At 39.6% G+C, this 21,989-nt stretch overlaps 1 protein-coding gene and 1 pseudogene across 16 annotated transcripts in view; one reads left to right on the top strand and one right to left on the bottom strand.

Moving 5' to 3' along the window:
• Positions 1-15,272, bottom strand: part of KLHL32 (kelch like family member 32) — a 116,888-nt gene extending 101,616 nt beyond the window's left edge. For all 16 annotated transcript variants that reach the window (XM_072926679.1, XM_072926681.1, XM_072926678.1 and 13 more), the window contains exon 1: positions 15,101-15,272. The gene's annotated coding sequence lies outside the window, so the exon portion shown is untranslated. The remainder of the gene's footprint in view (positions 1-15,100) is intronic.
• A 1,698-nt stretch (positions 15,273-16,970) lies between these two features.
• LOC115494568 (kinesin-like protein KIF11) lies at positions 16,971-20,575 on the top strand (annotated as a pseudogene).
• Positions 20,576-21,989: the final 1,414 nt, after the last annotated feature.

Below are 21,989 nucleotides of genomic sequence, written 5' to 3'. Positions count from 1 at the left end.
ATAGCATTTCCAGTGAACAACTATTTATATATTTCAATAAAATCACAGAGAGTTTATACATCTCTATGGGACCTGCAATTGCATTAATGAAGTTAAAAATAAAAGGCTCTGACTACCAGCAGGTAAGTAAACATGTACTTTCTAAGAATGGCCTTCAGTAGCCACAGGGTGGCAGAACTATATTTCAATATAACTTGTACTTTCAGGACAGTGACAGTATTTCAAAGAGAGGGTTTTCCCTCCCTTACAGCATAATTACAATAACATAAAATACTTGTATTGTGTCCAGTAGGTGCTTTCAAAGCCAGGAATCAGAGGGGGAAAATGTCTGTACATAAAAATACAACTAAACAGCAGTTCTATAAACATCAAAACACTACAACAGGCTACTGACCTCCATGTTTCTATTTTGGAAAAATATTCAAGTCATAAAGTAACTGATCACTAAAATCCCTGTCAGTTTTACCCTGTACAGAATCAAAGAATTACAGAATGGATTGAGTTAGAAGGGCCCTTAAAGATCATCTAGTTCCAACCCCACCTCCCATGGGCAGGGTCCACTAGACCAAAGTCCCGTTCAACCTGACCTTGAACTCTTTCAGGAATGGAGCATCCACAGTTTCTTTGGGCAACCTGTTCCAGTACCTCTTGGGCCTTTGAATAAAGAATTGCTCCCTGGCATCTAACCTAAACCCTGTAAAACCATTCCCCTTCTCCTATCATTACCTGTGTAAGTCAGTCTCCCTCCTGTTTTATAAGGCCCCTTACTCTAAGGCCACTGTGAGGCCATGCTCCAAGTTGTTCTCCAGGTTGAACAATCCCAACTGTTTCAGCCTGTCTCTGCAGGAAAGGTGCTCCAGCCCTCTGACCATGTTTGTGACCCTTCCCTGGACTCTTTCTAACAAGTCACCATTCCTTGTGTTGAGGACCCCAGAACTAGACACATAATTGGCTTATGGACTCTTCCTCCACTCTTCAATCTAAGAGGACAAAAATATTTGCAAGCACCTTTCTGTTAAGAGAAATGGGCATCAAAAGATTTCTGATAGCTTTAAGCAAATTGGGTAGTGTGATTCACCTTGATAATGAAACACATTTTGATGAGGCCAAGAGGGAAAGAAGTAGGAAGAGGAAACAAAAACTGCATGGAGTAAGCTGGTGATGAAGACCTGCTAGTTATTTCTGGGTTTCCTCTTTTGCAAAGGGATGGGGAAACAGTGGAATAGTACACAATACCAAAATCAGATTGATATCTGAGAAAATAGAATAGAAAGCATGTCTTTTTCTACAGTGCAATCATAGGAAGAGAAGCAAAAAGTCATCAGGGAATAATTCTAATTGATGGACAAGAAGACTGAATGCTCAGGAGAGCAGATTGTGAAAGCACACAGAAGAAAGACAAAGAGACAAGGGCAGGGAAGATCCTGGGCTAAAATGTGTGTGTGACAAAACCATCAGATTGAGAAGAAAGCAAATAAAAGAATCAGAAGAGCTTATCCAAAGAGCTTGCAGAGTCTTCATTCATAGAGATATTCACAACAGCTCTGGACACCATCCTGGACAATCTGATCTAGCTGATCCTGCTTAAATAGGGGGCTTTGACTAAATTATGTCAAGAGGTCCTTTCCAACCTCGACAATTCTGTGCTTTGTGTGATTCTCTGTGGTACAGCTGAGAAGACTACGAATGCACTGCACTGCATGCAAGAGCATATTAGTCCCATATGACCTATTTATTCCACATTCCAACCTTCTTGAAGACATTTTATCTCATAAAAGGAAACAGAAGGGGCAAAAGGGGGAAACTATCAAAACCATAGCAAATACACATGCCTCCAGATCTGTATCATGTGTCCAAGTAGGGCACATTGATGAGTTTCAGTCTTTTCCATTTATTGAAACTGCCTAGAAATCCTTTAAACTCCTGTCTAGAAATAATAGCAATTCAAACCAAATGTGTGCGGCACTAAATACTTCTTTGTCATAAGCAAGCAGGTTTTTTTTTAAGATAGGAAAATTTGGTAGCAATATATGTGCAATTACTGTTCATATGAAGTGTGATGATTATTTCACTTGATAACCAAAAATAATATTTTTAAGCAATATAAGCATGCACTTTATAAAAAAAAATCCAATTAAATTCAAATGAGACTTGAATTCAGTTGATAATATACAAACATTTACTGTTATTTCAGACCCTGTAGAGTATCTAAGGCATCTTCCTGGCGTGATGAGAAAGATGACATAGGACACAGGATATTCAGTCCCTTCTGCATCAGTACCTCAAGTGGCACTAGATATTCCTATTTCAGAGAGTAAGCTGAGCCCTGGATGACCTCTGACAAAGAGCAAAAGAATTTATTTTCTTTAACTAAACTTCAGTGAGGGTATTTTCAAAGTTTTCCAACAGATGGTCATCAACCAAAAAAAATCCAAGCAATTTAAAGCATCTTGAATAAATTTCAAACAATCAATAAAACATTTGCTTTTAAACATAATGCTTCTGATAATCAAAAGTTAAGGCAACAAATTAGAATGTATCAGAATTGAGTTCCACTACGAAGCTTCTGAAAAGATAATTCTGCTACCTATGATGTCTAGGAAAGCCACTGCTCCTAGAGGCCACAGCGGACATCTCCATCAAAACTACACTGCCAGGTAGAGAAGAAAATCAAAACAAAAGGAAACCATGAATCATCAAAGGGACAACAGTGGCCAATTACTGTTAGTATCATATCTCAGTAAAAAATCAATATTTTCCTGGATATGGTAGCAACAAAACTCTACAAGAGAGCCTTGAAGTGAGGCTCTTCCTCCAAATCCCTTCTTCATGGACATGTGTAAGGCCAAAATAGTCCCTTCATTCCTAAAAATGTTATTAAAGTACTCAAAGAAGTCAAAGCTCTAACTAAAATTGAAAGGCTCCACAATCTTTTTCGCAGAGCATGGAGTTATCAAGCTTGTATTACACAGGTTTGGGTGGGGGGTAGTCACTTCAGTGTTGGCTGGTTTGGGATTTTTTGGTAGTGGAAGAGAACTTTCATCAAACAATTAATTTGACTAGATCTTATGCTGTTAATTGCTTTAACTATGCACTTTATCTACAAGATCTCGCATTAGCATTTTTAATTATTTAAAAGACATTAAATATTGCTGATACCAGCAGGATCAGAGATTAACTTCTGAATAATCACTCCTGTTTGAGAGTAAAGCATTTGATTCCAGCTGCTATGAACTTTTAAACAAGCAAAAGCAACATTTGCTGACATAAAAGGGACAGCCAACTCTGCAAAAGAATGGTGATAAAATTAAACTGCCTATGTCCAACAAAACAATATTATTTTATACTAGACACTTGGCAAAATTTCAAAAAGTTAACTTGCTTGGGAGAAATCTGATTTACTGTATTTTCCTATATTATTCTGACTTATATGCTGTATCAGAACACTTCCACATTATTTTTAGTCCAGCTACTTTTTCATTAGTTTAGATTCCCAGCCTCTAACCCATGTGGAAGCTATCTAGCTTGCTTTTACATTTGGACCACACAGCAAATAATAAAATTTAAATACATTACTGTTAGTACACGTCTAGAAGACTCAACAGGACAGCAGGATCCCTAATATCCACTGAGTTTCTCAATCAAAATTAGACACAGACTGATTTAGGAAGAAAAATGCTAACTCAGGCTCTAACACTAGAGAATAGTCTTGTTGCAATCACAGGTAAGCCATGATCAGAAAATAAACACATTTTAAGGTATGAAATAGCCAAAATAAACCAATCATGGTGGTTTCCTTCCCTGTCACCAAATGTATCTTCTAGAATAAAACTGTACCTGAATCTCTCACCTCACAAAAAAGAATAAAGTTTATAGGGCTAGAGATTACTGAGAGAATCTTGAAAACAGATTATAATCAACCACCAGGTTTATGATTCCTACCGGGGAATGTCTGAATAAATGTGATTACTGATGTCCGGGAACTGACTTTTAGACTTTGAATTCTTGAGAATGACAGTGCTAAGATTAAAAGTCGTTCAATGATATAAGAAGTAGAAGCTATTCATCAGTGTCTTGAGCTGGAAACAGACACACTGATCCAAAAAATGCTGACTGGCATAAAATGGCCTGAAGCACCCACTCCGTCCCTCCAATGGCTGAGCCCAAGGATACTGCAGATACATCCAAGGACTAAAAGGATAATTAAATTGTGCTCGATTTCTCTTTACCAAATGGCACACACACAAGAAGCTGGATTTGAATCAGAGAGTTTGCAGGGGACAGACTGCTCCTCACCTTGCCAAGGAACTGAACCATTGCATTGTACATGATCCAGCACTCTAAGTACACATTCACTGCTTCTTTTCCATCCTTGGACAGTAAGGTGCTGAATGCAGCCAAGAATTGCAGGACTACTTCAGCCAGGTTTATTCATTTACCTTAGTTATTCAACACTACAGTCACCCCCATCTAATTAGGAGACAACTGAGCTCCGATAAATAAATAAATAAATGAAACCTGAAAGCTCTCTCCCCACCTTGAAAGCACTTTAACCTGTAGATCTGACAGTATTGTAAGTCACTGAGCATATAGAAGCTCTTGCATCACCACTAGGACTGGCTTCACCACAAGCTTGCTCTCTGGCTAACTCTTGGTTATATTTGAAAAACAGATGCAAGCTTTTCCTTCTGTATTTATACCAATTTCAAGATAACCAAATTAAGGCTTTTGCCATCCATTTTCAGGAGAGAAAGAATATAATCTGCAGAGTAACTAGAACTAAAATCTATCTATGTTCTATCTAAATTCCTTTAGTAATGCTACTGGCAATACAAACCTTCTCAAAGATGAATCAAAGTCTGATGCAGCAATACTATTAGGATTCTATCGTTTCCTCAGCTTATTAGCACCTAAGTGTGGTCTTTGAAATCTATTTCTCACAGAGAGAGAGAATAAAATTTCTGAATCTGGACTGGAGTTCACTGACCTGCAGTTCCCAAGGGATCACCACCTCACCTGTATTCAGCATAGCCCAATGCAGAGACCTGCAGATGTGATAGTACAAGTAATTTCTAACACATTACTCACACAAAATACTACACCACAAACAGTGTTCCTACATATTTTACCAATTTGTTCAGAGCTTACTGGGTATCTCTACACAGCATAGTCAACTTGTATGCCCTAATGGCATTTTATGTAGAAGGTTTCATCTCTTCTGTAAAACACATTTCTTTTTCTTACCATCACAGTCACAAAGACATTTGAGCTATTAATAAAATTTTCCTGCCTACTTGGCTCCAGTGGAATCCTACAAGCAAGAGATTCTTTGTGAAGACCCTAAGATTGCTGAAGACACATTTCAATTCCACACAGGAAATAAATAAGAAAAAGGTTCAGCCTTAGCCATGATTTTTATTACCATTCCAAGTCTGAGCTAGTCTATCTTTTAAGGCTAGAGATTCTTTGCTACAAAAATTTGCAAAAAGGTCAATATGAGTTTTCAGCTACTAAGATACTTGGATATTACTCAATCACAAAAACTATGTGTATAAAATAAAAACAGAATATTGATTTTGGGGTTTGGTACCATTTAACTACTTAAAAAACCATAAATGGATCCTTCAGCCACCCAACTGGAAAAGCCCTATTGCCTACCTGTTTCTTTATACTGTAATGTTAAAATAAAAAAAACCCAGGAACACAAAATAGTAAGGAAAATAAATTCTTTAAATTCCGTGTAGTAGGTAATAATCTCATTAAGTACTAGAAGAAGAGCTTTCCTTGTGGGAAAAGGCTTGTGAGGGGATTTTTGAAAGAATTCTTTTCTTTAGTTAACTACAGCATTTTAAGTGACTGCAAGATTGTTAATATTGAGAAACAGGTAGCAAATGTTCTTGAAAATATCTTGGAGAGATACAAAACACTCACAGCAGTATTGAATGCAGCTGAAGATTTTCACCCTTCTCTGAGGCTGGAGTTCGTTAAAATTATTTGCCCTTCTTTTCTTTAGATTTTCTGAAGACTGAAAACAGGAGACCATTAAATGTTACTGAAATTTATTCCAGGTTCCCAAACAATGTTTTTCAATATTTGAAAATTACTTGCTTCCTTTGTTCACAGTCTCTTTTGCCTTTGCAAAGAATGAATAACAGCCCATCTTTTATTTGTTTTCAGTTTCTCACAGAACCAGTTTGTTATGACTGCTCTCTCCTACACAAAAGCTGGTCAGGGTTTCCAAACACCCTTCTGTTTATTTATGGCAAGCTGCAGTGTAAACATTTGCTTACAACAAATCAGTGCCAGAAATTGCTAAATAAACCCACTGTTTTAACACCTTTTACCCCCAACTATATGAAAGAAAACTAAACACAGTCTACATGCCTTTCTCCAGTCTGCATATATTCATCACAGGTCAAAGCAACTTTCTCTTCTTTCAAGACAGAATGGGTACAAGTTCAGCAGCAGTGCTGGCTTCTATACTTCCTTCTTTTGCCTGACCTGGTTTAAGAGTGTAAGAGAGACTTCTGTGAGGATGCTTTTTAATTTTTAGGGGAAGGTTTTTTATTTTTTCTTAAAGCTCTAAGAGACATGCTGGTGATCCAATCCCCAATAACCTTTCACAAACAGTGATACCAGCAAAGCACATGAGCAACAAGATGCAGCAGAAGGGCAGAGGAATCAGGAGTACCTCAAGCCAGTACAGCTGCAGAACATATTGTGTCAAAACAAGATGCATAAGGTGTCATAAACCCATTAGATGGGATTTTCTGATAAAGTCTGGCTCTTCTGACAGCTTTCAAATGTGTGTAATAGAGATAAAGAGATGGAAAATAACCTCAGTTGACAACAGATAGAGGGGCTTTTATCCCCTTCAAATAGAAGGTTCTGAATTTACAGCTGAAGATTTTGTTCAACCATTCCCTAGCCCTCCTTAGTGTGAGACACAACTTTTCTTCACTTGGAGAAAAATTTCTGTTTCAAGGAAAAAATACCTAAAATTAAGATACTAAATATTTTTTTAATCTCTGGTCTTTAATTAGGAGCAGAAGTTGAATTATAAAAAGACTGGACAAGTGTTTATACTTCTGTGCCTTCTCCAGCTCTAAGAAAAAGAAACACTTCTATTCGCACTTTCTTCTTTCCTCCCACAGACTATACCAACTAGCTCAGGAAAAAAAAAAAAAAAAAAAAAAAAAAAAAAAAAAACAAAAAAACCCAAAAACCCCAAAACCCCAAAACAAAACCAACAACAACAAAGTCACAAAATCCCAAACAAACAGCAGAATACCACCCTTCTTTCTTCTATCTTTAGATCCCTGTAGCCATATCACCACATTTTTTCCTACTCCTTTTAGGTGTTCAGGGCCTGATCTGGTTTGCTATGGACTAATTGATGATCACACAGTAATCTCCCTCACTACCAGGGCCAAAGAATAAATATATTAGGAACTAAAGACACAGCCTATGGAAATTCACTCGTTGGGTTTCCCACAACCATTTTCAACACTCACAGGACAAAATGTAGAAACATAATGTGTAATTCACAGAATCAGCCTATGCTACTGAAGATGCTTTGACTCCCCTTCTCCGGCATGCCCCATGCTCTGCCAAATATTATTGCCTCAGTGCACAGGTGACACTTGCGTTGCCACTGGTGTAATGGTACAAACCCATACTGACATCCCACAACAGTGCCTACAACCAGACAAAATGCAGGCATTTGCTCTACTCCTCCAGCTCAGCAGCACATGTAGAGGGAGGTGGAAAGCTGGAGGTGTTTTTGTCTTAAACTGCTACAAATTACAACTGACAAGGTTCTGCTACTAGAGCCTTAACTCTCTTCACCTAACCAGTAACACCACTAAAAATCAATGCAAGTCCATAGTGCAAGAGTTAGTTCTAATCAGCAAAGACAGTAAATTCAAACAGCCTGTCTAGCAGCTTTCCAGCCTTTAAGGTAGTTGCACTACAGTAGATTTGGAATCCTGGTGTTATAAATGAATCAGTTAATTTAATAATAAAAGGAATTTATTAAAACAAATCAAAGTAAAATTGTAAAAGCCTCAAGCAAATCAGCACTGAGTTAGGCAATCGGTGCTGGGTGAACTGGGTCCAGACTGTGCAGCTCCATACCCCTGGCAGTTCACAGGGGGCTGGTTTCAGGGTCTTCACTTGGAGAAAACAGGGTTTCTTTTATACGGTTTTCAGACTTGGTGGGATTCTAGAGGGTTTTCCTGTTACTTTTTTCACATATTCATGCATGTTCTTTTCTTGTGATTCTTCTAAACTGAGGTTTTCCCAGGATACTCTGCTGAAATCCTGTTAGAAGGTAATCCCTTTGAATATCTTGTTCTGGTGATGACTATTCATCTTATCATTCAATGCATATCTTCTAGACAGAATAATCCTTCAGAATAACCATCTTTAGAGACAGGAATTCATCCTGTGTATATTGCTCTTTCCCATCACTTGGTTCCATTTAGAAGGATACTGTATTTTTTAATCCCAAGCACAAATTTATTCTAAATCATATATTACACTGGGGAAATGCAAACAGCCGCAAGGAATAGGAACTCCACTAATTTTGTAAGACTTGTTCTCATCTTATGTCATTTCCATCCAAAGACGTGAACCATGGAATCTGATGCCATTATGTATGATGGACCTGATCAGAAGGTCTTAAAGAAATTGAACAAATCTAATAAAAAGAAAACAAACAAGCAAACAAACAAACAAAAAAAAAAAACAGAAATGGCATCATTCAAACTGAATATATACTTGAGGACCCAGTCACACTGGTCCAGGAGAGCTTCCTCCTTTATTAGGCAGCCAGCCCCAGCTGCTGAAATATTTTGGAGTTTGACTTGCTCTCTAATGCTGAATTCCTACTTCTGTTTCACCTCCATTCATAATTATCCTCCCTAAGTAAGCAAGCAAAGCATACCTCGTTCTTCTATTTATATTTTGGCAACATGTAAGTTTCTGCAATTCTGTGTGTTTGGAGGATGGAGCAACATATGAAACGCAAATGGACAAGAGTTCACTTGCATTGCCATCATTCAATTTCCTACACACTTTCCCTGCAAGCAATTACTTTCCCTTTTGCATTAAAACACAAAAGTCACCACAGACTGCCACAAATGCCCAGGATACTTAAATGCAGTAACCTTTACAGTGAGGTTACCTCACTGTAACCTCACTGTAAAGGCTCCACTCCTTGAGGATGGGAAGCACAGTGCAGCAGGAGATGGCTCTTCAGTGCACTCCACAGTGCTGATGCACTAAGATCCTGCCAAAAGGAGTTCTGCTCCCTTCTTATTTGTTGTCTGAATTTTCTACCAAAACAGAAAACGTGAAAAAAAGAAAGTTCAGCTAAGGAATACACCAAACTCACAAAACAGGTACTTTTATCCCCACAAGAAGGCAGCACTTCAGTTCAGCTTTGATCTTGAGACCTCTGTTTTCATCTCCACAGTTCACTAAAGTCAAAGTCCCAACTCTGTTCTGAAAACATCACCTCACTTCTTTCTTTTTATTTTTTTTGGTTGTTCTATGCAACTAAAATATAGGTCACTGACTGAAAGGAGGCTTTCAAAACTAACAGAGAAAAGGCAAAAACCACAGAAGATGTATCCCCTCAAAAGGAGAACCTTCTTATTGCTTTAAAGACAATTTTAAAATCTGTATTAGATCAGGAAAAAACTACTATTATTAACACTGTCTTATAAATGTAATTGTTGGGGGGGAAAAAAAGCCAATAAGACCAATTTTAGAAAACTTCAAAAATAAACCTGGAAAATATATACATTCCACATATCCTGATGACATTTCTTCAACTACATATTTTTATCTGTTTTGTCTTTATAGGCCAGGTAGAGGCACAGTTTAGCTTACAAAGGGCAGCAGCCCTTTTACTTTATTTGACCTGAAATGAAACCTGATGGAAAATGTTTCAGACATAATAAGGCCATAAGCCTGCTCACATCTTCTCTAAAATTTGTTATTAATCTAAGCAATGCTGTTTTCACTTAAGCAATCACTTTTAAAAACAAAGAAATCATACAGAACAGAAATCAAACCTTAAGAACAGTGGACCTCAATCACACTGATACCTTCAAAACAAAACCCCCCTGTAATCCAAACTAGTAAATCCAACTGGTTTGTTAGCGAAGATTAGAATGAAAGGTTACTCTGGAGGCACAAGGGGTTAAAAAAAATTGAAGAGTTTAGACTGCTGAGGGGAAAAATCCATGATCTTATGATCCATCCTAAACAATATCAGCACTCAGGAAAAACACAAAATTAAATTAGGTGCAAACATTACAACATCTATACTGTCAAATACCACCACTATATGTATCATTCCAGTCAGGAAAAACAAAGACAGATGGTTGTAGAAAAAGACACTCTTGAGAACAACCTTAACTTTCATATACTGACAAATCAAAATATTTACAATATTTATCCCCCTACAAAGCTCATTCCCTACAATTTTAAAGCTCTTCTAAACTGCCACAGCATATTGCTACGGAAATTTTGGCAGAACAAATTCTTAATTTACATAACTGTAGAGAGTAGTCACCTAACTTCGAGGAAAAAAATCATGCATTCTCAAATATCACTGATGTTCTGAAGCCTCTGATTTATTTTACTCATAATTGTTACATATTTCATTGCTTTCTTGTCACAGGGAAATACCGACTGTCAATACCAAGGTCAACAGCTTCCAACTGGCATGAGTGTGACTGGAATTTGTACAGCATTCACTACTGAAATGTCACTTTCTGAAACAGCATCTTTCTTGCCTCAAGCCAAAGGAGTGCTGCATTTCGAAGATCTAGCAGTGTATGTAGGCGCATAAAAAAAAAACTGGTACTGGCCCAGTTCCCACAGGTTATCTGCCCTGAGTGACTTCACAGCCACTAACAGCAAGGAGCACAAAAGGTTTCCTAATCCAGGTACCTCGTCTGTGAAAACTCCTGCCCCAGAAACAAAGACAAATACTGCAGGTCCACAGCAAGCCCAGCAATGGACTTCAGTGTTGAATCTTGGCTTAGTCCAAATTTTTCTGTAGTTTAAATGCAATTAAAATACATCTGATAAATCTTGACAGAACATTTTTCTAGAACCTAGAACACAGACTAGCGCCTGCCCAGAACCTACCGCAGCTCCTTGCTGGCCTACATTAGACATTTCCCTTTCTATAAAGGTCATGCAGATTTAGGGTGCCTGGTCCATATGGGAACACCCAGATCCAGGAGTTTCAAAGCTCTCCTGGTCTCCCAGTTTAAACTGCCAAACTCCAAGAGAATTGCTTCATTTTCTTCTCTTGAAGTTACCTCCCAGAGTGGCCTCTAGTTCCTGCTTTCTTCAGGCTTAGCAGGAATGCCCATCAAAAATGGTCTCCTAAGTATGTTTCTTCTCAGTGTGAAGGTTCTAACTGTTCAAAGCCCAAAATTCAGTCGGGGTAAAACCCACACATTAGACAAAAATTTTAAAAAATAATAATAATAATTAAAACAATTACAAGACCCTATGAAGGGTTTCTACTCTTTACTTATTTTCAGCAATCAGAATTTGATAGTAAAATTTTAAAAATCTCTTGGAAATAAATGCATCCTATCTACAAGTACACAGTCATGCAATATAGTATGCACACAGAATGCCATAGCATGAGACCTCATTTTATTTCATAAGCAGTCAAAAAGCCATCAAAGTCAGAACACAAATAAGTGAGGGTTTAGAAATCACTATGTCAAGGATCCTGTCTTTCACTATTAAGTATAAGCATCAGATAATTCAAGAAATTTGAGGGGATAAGCTACTTCTACCAGTTAGTAATATGAGGGTGGGTTTGGGTTTTTTTGTGTGTGGGGGGAATAAACTGTAAAAGAATTAAAAATTAGGTTTCTAAAAAGTCAATAATTTCCTAGGAAAATCTTGTAATTCTTAGACTTTTAGCTAAAATTTGTTCTTCTATCTCCAAAGAAGAGAGATAGAAAAAATTCAAAAGTAAAATTCCATCCACTTCCTGCAATCAGAGTAGTCAGAGTAATTGAAGTCCTAGGAGCAGAGAACACACTGGCAAGTATCATATGAAAGTCTTAGATGGATGAGAAATACAAGGGATTACTTTTGTTTTAATAAAAGAATTAAAATGAGACAAATATGTGGTTGCTCTAGGAAAGTATAATTATACTGCACGATATTTTTGTTTTGCTAGTTTTTCCCAATAACTGTCATCTGTTCTCACACAAGTGATTAAATTAATTTTTCACTTAATCCAATTTCGACTTCTAGTTCAATTTATAATCATCACTTCCCCATGCTAGTGTGGCATTAAATTACTGTCATTCTTGACCATTAAGCACATCATATTCCAGTCAAGAGTATTGATCAGAAACACCACAGCAATGCCATGAATTTCTTATTGAATACATTCCTTTTTGCTGCTTTGTAGAAGCTGATCATCAGTGTCAGAAGCTGTTATGCCAATTTCTGACTTTTCAGGCAAAAGACATTCTGAATCAAAAACAGGCAAAAAAAGTCTTTTTTAAAATGAACACAGCATTTTCTCTGTTCAAATTGCATTTACTTTACTTTCTAAGTGCCCACTGAAGAAATGACCCATGCAAGCATAAAATTCCATCTGCTACTGATCTTCTAACCATACTTCTCTTTACTGTAAAATCAAAAGTTATTGCTCCCCTTAACAAAAAGAAAGGAAAAAAAAAAAACCTCCAAAATCATCTCCTTTGATGCTATTAAAATGTCTTTGTATGTTCAAATTCAAATCCTGGGTCAAATTTGCTTACATGATTGACAATACACAGACTTTTCAACAGAAGTTGCCATCTTAAACACAGTTACTCATGTCCTGTCTTAAAGAGAAGACAAGACTGAAGAAAGATTACAACTCCACTAGAAGATCAGTGGGAATCTCACTGCCTTGTCCAAGGCAAGATTCTACACTATTTGTTCAGAGTCAGTATGAAGCACAGTTACTTCCAAGCTCACTTTTATAAAAATATATCCATAAATTAAATTTCTTCATGGTCATCTTTACTTTTGAAATATTCCATTGTTTTCTGACAGTAAAAACAGTGGTTAATCCCATCTTCTGTGTGGTTTGTGCTGAGCTACAAAGTATTAAATAAAGAATACTTCAATTTCCTTATTAAAATTCTCTTCCCTAACAGCATTTTCTCTCATTTGGAATTGAATGAAAGGTATACCTGCCAATCTAACTGGACCATTTTCAAAGAAATCCCAAGGCAACTTCCTTCCCTTCTGACATATTAGGAATAAAGTCTTTGTCCCATCTGCTAATTCAATAGCTGCACAAATGTACATTCCCCATGCATGCCTATACAGAAATTAACAGGGCCTTTTGTTGCTTCTATGTACAGTATAACACAATATTTTTATAAACATTGTAGACACCTAAAAAATTTAAAATCTTGTGCTTAAGAGATTGGTTAATTGGTACAACTGCATTATTTTGAGTGTTCTACTAATCAAGAGCTTATTATTCTCTAAGAGTTTCTGAGAATACCCATACCTAGTGTAGTACCTTGTACATAATAACTGTAAAGCAGCTTTACAGATGCTGTCAAGTTATTCACAGTCTGAAAAACAGACAAAAGATTAAAGGAGTTTTTCTGGAGTACTTTCAAAGTAAAGAAAAAAATTCTCTGTAATCATCTGTAAACTTGAATAACACAAGGAGATGTGACTGAGTAGCTATATACGGGTGGCTTTTTAAGCATCTGTGGTAACTATTACTTATTCAGCACATCACTGGATTTCTGTAGGATCTATTTAAACAACAAATACGGTTTTTAGATAAAAACTCTGAAGAACTGAACACGCCTCAGCAGTCTTGCTCCTGCCAACTGCTTTATGGAGGCAGATCCCAGAATCAACAGGAATTGGCAGGGCTCCAGTAATCCTTTACCCTATGTGCTACAGTTAACGGGATTGTGGCCTCTGGGTTTGCTCCTGGTCTTTTCACGACTAAACAAATGCTGCCATGAACATTTACTCAAACAAGACTAACCCCAACTTTCCTTTGAAACGTTTGTAAGATATTTTCCTAGCCCTACAAAACTGGAAAAATTCATGACAAGCTTTAAAAACTATAGTCACGCGATTTGCCGTGATGAACGTCTGTAGTTTATTTCCCCGTGGCAAGACTTAAACCATAATTCCATGTCTTTCACATATCATTGCGGTCCCTGGTGCCAAGCACGCTGCTTCCCAGTGTTTGGTGTGACAGCTATGGATCAGCTGTCACTCAGAGCCCGCTCAGACCAGCCGGGCTCGCTCCACGGGCGGAATCCACCGGCACCCATGGCCTGGGAGAACGGCAGCAATGAGCAACCTGCGGCATCGCGGGGCCCCGCGCTTCTTCGGTACAATTGCTCCAGATCGACCAAACTGGAAATTTCCTACCGGGAATCAAATCTCTCCCCACCATCAGCTACAACCACCTGAGCAGCGCCTTTTCAATTGCGAGGGCTGCAGATACAATGTTCCAGCAATCGGAGTGCCTGGATCATTCGCAGCTGTGAGCTCTCGCATATTTAAACGCCGGAGAGGAGCAAGAAGCTGGTTTTTGTCAGCCAAACGAGTACCTTGGAGTGCGGGTAGGCGAGAGCGCGGCTCGCACCAAGTCCCGAGCCGCCCCGCACCGCCAGAGCCATGTTCCAGAGCCAGCTGAGCACCTGGAGCGCGTCCCCGCACAACCCCGCGGGGAGCGGGGCTCACGGCGTCCCGGAGCCACCCCGGACCCGGGCTCATCCTCCCCCCACCGCCGCTCCCCGCCGCCTCCTACGCGGAGCCGCGGCCGGCGGGAGCGCTGCTCGGTGCCCGGGGGCGCCCCGGCGGCAGGAGCTGCCGCTTGACCCGTCTCCCTGGCAACGGAGACACTCGCCCTCGCCGCCCCCTCTTCTCTTCCTCCTCAGAGACCCCCTTCCCCAGCGCACGGTGCCGAGAGGCCGGGGCCGCAGGGCACGACCGGCGGCCGCCCCCCGCCCCGGTCCCGGTTAGGTAACACGGGCGGGAGGCGCCGCCTCGGGCCCGGCCGCTCGCTCACCTCGGGCAGGTGCCGGGGCCGCGCACGGCAGTGGCGGTGGCGGTGCCGCCTCTCCGCCCCGCTCCGCTCCGCTCCGACGGCAGCGGGGGGACGAGCTGCGGGCGAGCAGCTCCCGCGCCGCAGAGCCGCCGTCCCGGCTGTGCCGCTCCGGTGCCCGAGCAGGAGGAGCTTCCCCGCCCCGCCCAGTGCGCAGCGGCGGCCCGGGAGGGCCGCACCTGCCGGAGGAGAAGGAGGAGGAGGAGGCGGGTCAGGCCCGGGGTCCCGGCGCCGGGGGGCGGCCGCGCCCGGGGCGGTGGAGGGCCGGCATCGCAGCCCGCGGTGCCCCGGGAGGCGAGAGCCGCCGCGCTGCTCACCCGCCGGGGCCACGGCCCTGCGGGAGGGCTGGAGGGAGAAGGCCTGGTGAAGTGAGCCCTTTAAGTAGCGCTGGGTCTGTAGGAAGAGCACCTGCGGGGCGGGATAACCACGGGCACGGCGGGGTCAGGAGGGCTCCTAGGGAGGCATTTGGGAAGGAGGACTTTAGGACAAGAGATACGGCTGGAAAGGATGAGATCTTCTCGGCAGGGTAAGAACCACAGCGTTCCATCCCAGGATATTAAGGCATCACTGCTTTATCATCCTGTTATGGGGTTTAATGTGAATTTTTAAAAATCTTACGTGTGAAAGTGATGAACATCTGTCTGAGATACAAGTGCTGCGCCATTGTGTATTTTCCAAATGCCATCTTTGCAGGGACACAGGACCCAGCTCTGCAGTGAAGCTCAGTAACAATGCTATTCTTTCAGCCCCACCTCATGAAACTGAGAGGTGGTGGGAACTTTTCTTCCTGCACCCTCTAACTGATCCCATGGTTGTGAAGAACATTCAGGAGAGTTAATAAGTCTAATGATTAGTGATCCATTCATAATCAGCCAGACTGGATCGTGCTTTAATATGTAGGAGAAAATACTATTTTGAGAATTGCACAGAGCACCTCTGCTTTTGAGCAGTTTTCATCTTGCTACTGGATTTTCTTAGGAGTTAATGTCTGTTTTCTGATATGTGAAGTTAATACAAAAAACAGTAGATCTTAAAAAATCTCTGCCTCCATCTCCAACATACCTCCATATTAAATTTTACATACATGCCACTTTAGAGGAATTCCAGTCTTTTTCAGATGGCAATTCCTTAAGACACTTTTACAACATGTGGGCCTTCAGTTAAGCCTACTGACAGAAGAGTTATTTTGTTCTTAGGTGTTTGTGAAAGGTATCTAGAAATACCCCTATTCCTCATCTGCAGAGCAGACAGTAACAACTGGAAAGTTAGTTCAGAAAATGCACCAGATGCAGTATAGGGAGTGTTTTGGGTAGAAATGCAAAACTTCCCCAAGGGGTCAAGCAGCTTGGTGCTTATACAGTGCAGAGGCCCATTTTTGTTACAAAACAGAGGCATAAAGACAAGGCCAGTGATTAATCAGAATCAGTTAATTCATGTGCAACACAAATTTGTTATGGCTGCAGTACCTTTCCTTGATTGCATCCAAGTGGGTTTCAAATGTCTCCAGAGAGGGATACCTCCCTCTTATAGGGCTCTGCCACTTTCAGTGTAAAGTTCTTCCTCTTGTTGAGGTGGAACTTCTTGTGTTTTGGTTTATGGTCACTGCTCATTGTCCTATTGCTGGACATCACTGAAAGGAGTCTGGCATCATAATAAATATTAGAAAAAGTCACAGAGATTGACAATTATGGGTTTTTTTGTAGCATTCTCTGCTCTGGAAATACATAATGAATACGTAATCCCAGCTCTAGAGAAAGACTGCAGATGTTCAATTATCTATACACAAGACATATGTAAATGTGAAAGGCTCCAAAGAAATACCTGAACACAACAAAATGAAGCCTACCAGATCTTGGAAAAAGGTGCAGCAAAAAGAACTATTGCAACTACTTACATTAATGCATATTCCAGTTGATCCTGTTTTTCCTTTACCATTTATATGAAAGTAACTCAAGATGGACAAGAGCTTGTTAGAATTGGGAATGCAAACTTGCATGAGGTAAAAACACTTCAGTTTGGGGCAGTTGATAAAAAGAGTTTATGAAGCTGGAAATACCAAGTAATCTATCCTGAACCATGAAAGAGTTAATGCTGCTCTTGTGGAGGAAAACACAGAAGACATCCTAAGAGGATCCTTCAAGACTCTAAGAGAACAAGAAGGACATCAGTAACAGCCAGAGTTTCTCTCACATCTATAAATCCCAAGGGAAAACAGAGTACAGTGGAGTGGGCACACAGAGCAAAGAACGTGATGAAACCTTAAGTTAACCAGCAGCTGCCAAAAGGAGCTGTTATTGGGGAAGATACTGAAGAGATTAAGCATGTGAAAGGCGACCTCATTGCTGCACAAGAGTAAAATGGAATCTATATTTTCATTTTCATTGAAAATTCATGTAGCCCTTAAAGGAAAGCTGACAGTTTGGGAAGAACAAGTTACAGAGTATATTGAGATAATGAGCACCATGGAAAAAGTAGTGAAAACAATCACTAAACCATTCACAATTAATAAAAGCAACGAAACAATTAAAGCAGATCTGCAATTCAAGGAGAAATAACTGAAATGAAGCACAGACAGATCTGCAAGAAACCAAGATTTCTCTAGCTGAGAAAGAATACATGGTTTCAGTTCTGAATACACAAAAACTTCACAGCACAGCTAGACATTTAGTCAGTACTGTTAATATAAATAATGTATCTAAGCAAAACTGTATAATAAGAGAGCTGTTGATCATCAAAGTGCTATCATCCAAATAGATTTGCAGAAGAAATTAATGTTCTGGCCAATAAAGCACAAGATTCAGTTAGTGAGAACTACCTGAAGCAACAACAAATGTTGACATCTTATGCATATTTTATAGGTGTCCTCCTATCTATCAGTTGTTCAGCAGATAATGTATTTGCATTAGTTGTATCAGGGTCTTTTACCTCTGTTAAAAAATTGCTGACCACTGAACTTTCTCAAGTGTCTGAAAATGTGTAACAAAATAGGACTGTGCCATTTGCTAGTAAAGCTCAGCCATTGAACTTGACTGAGAAGCAAATATCTGGATCAGAAGGAGCATCAAATATCTTGACAGCAATGGTAGAAATTGTCCTGGAACTAAACTGTTTGTTTCAGAATAACATAAGGAAATTTTCTCGTTAATGAGATTGAGGACCATAAAAAACAATTAATATCTTCTTAGGAGATCTTTGTCTCACTCTGAAAAAATTACAGAAACAGCCAGTGGATTTTTCTTAGAGTCAAGTACTGTGGGACTTTAGGAGAAGTGGAAATGGAAAAGTGTGCATATACAAAGAGTGCAAATGAACTAGTGTCCTCACTTCAAAGCCAGCTGAATGTGTTGGCATAGGAGATGCAGAAGAACTCTAGCTTGTATTCTGTCAAAAAATGCAAGTTTGATGACTTCCATCACTGCTGGGCAAGAAAATGTTTATCTGGAAACTACTGGCCTAGCCAATAGTAAAACTTCTGCTTCAAAACAAATCTATTGTATCTCTGGATGATTTCTTTCCAAAGCTCAAGGACATAAATGTTTATGTCCATATGTTTCCATAGTTTATGGCCATATGTTTCATGGACATGAAAGAAGATGCTGGTGGAATCCATAGTCTGTTCTCAGCAACTTCTTAGCAATCTAAAAAATGCACCTCAGGATACTGGTAAATGGAGGGAATTTAAAACTGCTCAGATAGTCAGCTTTATGGATCAGTAACAGTCCTTCAGCAACAAGAAACAGCAGCTTCAGTGTTTATAGTAGAGAACAGAAGGTTTATGATTGAGATCTGTATTTTTTACTGGATATTTTGTTTTGCATTAAGATTGCAGTAGATGCAGTTTGAAACTACTGCACTGTAAGAATATATCCTACAATACATTTTATTATATGCATATCAAGAATACAAATAGTTGTGTTCAAAGATCCTTGATATACTGCTGGAACTAAAACAAAGTAATTGCCAAAAGCAATTCCAACTAATTCCAAAGCATTGGAATTCACCCATGAGACCTACAAACCAATAGCTTATATTGACCTTTAAAAAGGAGAGAGTATGTCATGGTGCTGCCAGCTATGTCCAGGATCCACATCCCTGCTCTCATTTCAAGGCCTGCTCAAAGACTCCTAAAAAAAAAAAGTCTTCTTATCAATTTCCAGTTTGTGCTCACTAAAAGCCAGTCAATAAATAAGTACTTATTCAATGTATGGAATTGTCCTATGGCAATTGATAGCTGGGAGCTAGACAGCAAGCAATTCTGTGTAACAGAGAGATGCAATGAATTTATGTATTATATACAACTTCTCTCAAGAACAACAGTGAATTATGACTTGCAGCATTTACTGTTAAAAAGACAGAAAAATTATCGTTAAATAAAGGCTTTTCAAGCTCTTTTTATCTCTCTAAAAGCTTATATTGCCATAAATATGCTCTCTTATATATTTTTTTAGAAGACTGACTTCAGAGATTGGCATCAGTGTAATTTTTTTATCACTGCAACATATGGCAGTCTTCCCTGCTGCCAAAACATGGCCATGTTTCAGCCTCAGGGTACAGCTGGCTTGAACTTAAAACTGAGACTGCTTTCAAACATAAATACAGAATTTTGTGTTACCCCTTCAGACACCATGAAGAAAAGTAAATATAAAATTTCTGTTGCTGCAACCTCTATGAACACTACAGTGCCTTGGGGTTCCAGTGACACTAGAAAGTATTTTTTCCTTCTAGTTTTTTGATAAGATTTAAAATTATTAACACTCACTGTGTCAGGGTCATGTATCACTCAGCTATCCGTACTGAAAACTTCTGCAGTTCAGATTCCAGTATGGGTTCGCAAGATTCTCATCTTATGGAGATTTATTATGAGTTCCCCACATAGCCACAAGTTACAATAATCTCTGATCACGTGGAAACAATGTTTGTGCAATCAATGTTCAGAGCTTTTTTTACAACTCATCTGTACTCAACCCATCATTTCCTCTTACAGTGCTCTTCCTGAGTTGCAAAGTTGAATGTAAACCTGCTGGTGGAGCATGTTATCTCAACGTTCTGAAAATTAGCCAGAAAAACACAGGCATTTCCTAGTTACATCTGAAAGTATACCCAGCACCACTATTTTGATTAAAAGCATGAAAACATGAGACCCTACATTATGTTCTGAGCAGTTCTCTCAGCTGAGCATTTTCTAGGTTACATGTCAGTACCACAAACATCAAATGTCAGTACCACAAATAAATGTTTCTAAAAGAAACGAACAGGAAAAAAAAGTCCAACATTTAAAAAGGAAGAAAACATAGTATCTGCAATCCCACCCTCTATCCTCATTGCAACTGGAGCTAGAAGGAAACCCTTATGTGCCTTGGGTTTTCTGCTTGTTGGTGAAGCTGACAAGCACAAATTACATGAGAGCACCTGAATAAAAAAAGCCCAGTGGGCAAAAGAAAATTAAAACAGGTGAGGGAGTAACTATTCCCTTCTTAGTAAAAGCTATATAAATAGTAGTGCTAGCTGTAACATTGAAGTTGTCTAGGTTACTGCTTTGACCTCGTTCTTTCATTTGGAACAGACTTAGTCACATGAGGTGACATTCCCTAGACATTCCTTGCAATGCTTCCTCTGCTACATAAGTTTTTTTGAATACAGCCCTGGATGAAGCCCTTAACATTTACAGAAAGGGGAAAAGGAAGTGGAGGTTAGACAAGAAACTAACAAACCAACTAAAAAAACAGTTCTCTAAGCAGCCTGTATAGTACTTTTGGTAGGTAAATTGCTGAACGTTAACAATTTTCTTATTCTTCCATTTCCCTTTCCTAGATCCCCCAACTCCCAAAGAACAGTTGAGCATGGCTCAGCCTGAGGCTGCTTTAAACAAAATCATTCTCAGCTTCTAAACCGTTGAAATCAAAATAGTCTGGCACATTAGATGTGATACTCCACAGATTTTATTTCTGTGAAGTAGGAGGTGTATTTCTAACATCAAGGAAACATTTTTACTGCCAGTACTCTGAAAATGTAGCTGCTCCATTCAGCATTTGGCTGCTGCAAGAACATCAGGCTGGAAGCTCTGATGTGTGAAAACCTCTATGATCAGATGAAAGGGATCATGACATGGCTGCAAAAGGAAGAGTATGGATAGAACTTGGGGTAAGGAAGAGGGAGAAAGACCATGCACTCCTGCAGTGCACTGTGATAGATAGCACTTTATGGAACCTGTTGCAAGCCTTGGCACTGCCATTCTGCTAACAAAAGCATAGGCCTTAGTGTAGAGCACTCTGCATGCCTTCAAAACCAGTGAGTTCTTCCTTCCTTTTTTAATGCTGGAGTTCTATTCTGTTTGTATAACAGTGTCTTTAGATTACTCTTCATTCAGCCTTTTCTTACATTCAGGGCCTTTCTGCAATGGAAAGTAGCATGGGGATACTGAAGATCTGAAAGAATGACTGAATCTTTGCTTCACTTTTAATTCTAGAACAATTAGACAACCAGTCCTCCTCCTCAAAAGAGGGAGAATGCAGGTGTTAGAAACCTGCAGGGAGATGGAGAGCTCAGGAAAGTAATTTATTGAGCTTAGTCTGTCTGAAGAACCAAAGGATTGTCTATCATCCCTTCCACATCTACAACTGGCAGAGCTGACCTCACTGTGCTAACTATGCACAGCAGCAACTCCTTCCCCATGCAATTGAAAAAAAAAAAAAAAAAAGGTTAACTGTTTAATCATAAAATTCTCCCAGTTTCTAACCTCTGAAGAAGGATAAGAAGAACCAGAATAAGAAGAGCCGGTGGGTACACGTTAGAAACATAACATGGGACAAGAAGCATGGGTGGTCTTCCTCTGCCTGGAGCAATTCACTTTCCA

The sequence above is a fragment of the Taeniopygia guttata genome, chromosome 3 (assembly GCF_048771995.1).
Source record: "Taeniopygia guttata chromosome 3, bTaeGut7.mat, whole genome shotgun sequence".
NCBI classification, from domain to species: Eukaryota; Metazoa; Chordata; class Aves; order Passeriformes; family Estrildidae; genus Taeniopygia; species Taeniopygia guttata.
The sequence above is the reverse complement of the archived record's forward strand: the minus strand, read 5'-3'. Positions and strand labels throughout refer to the sequence as shown.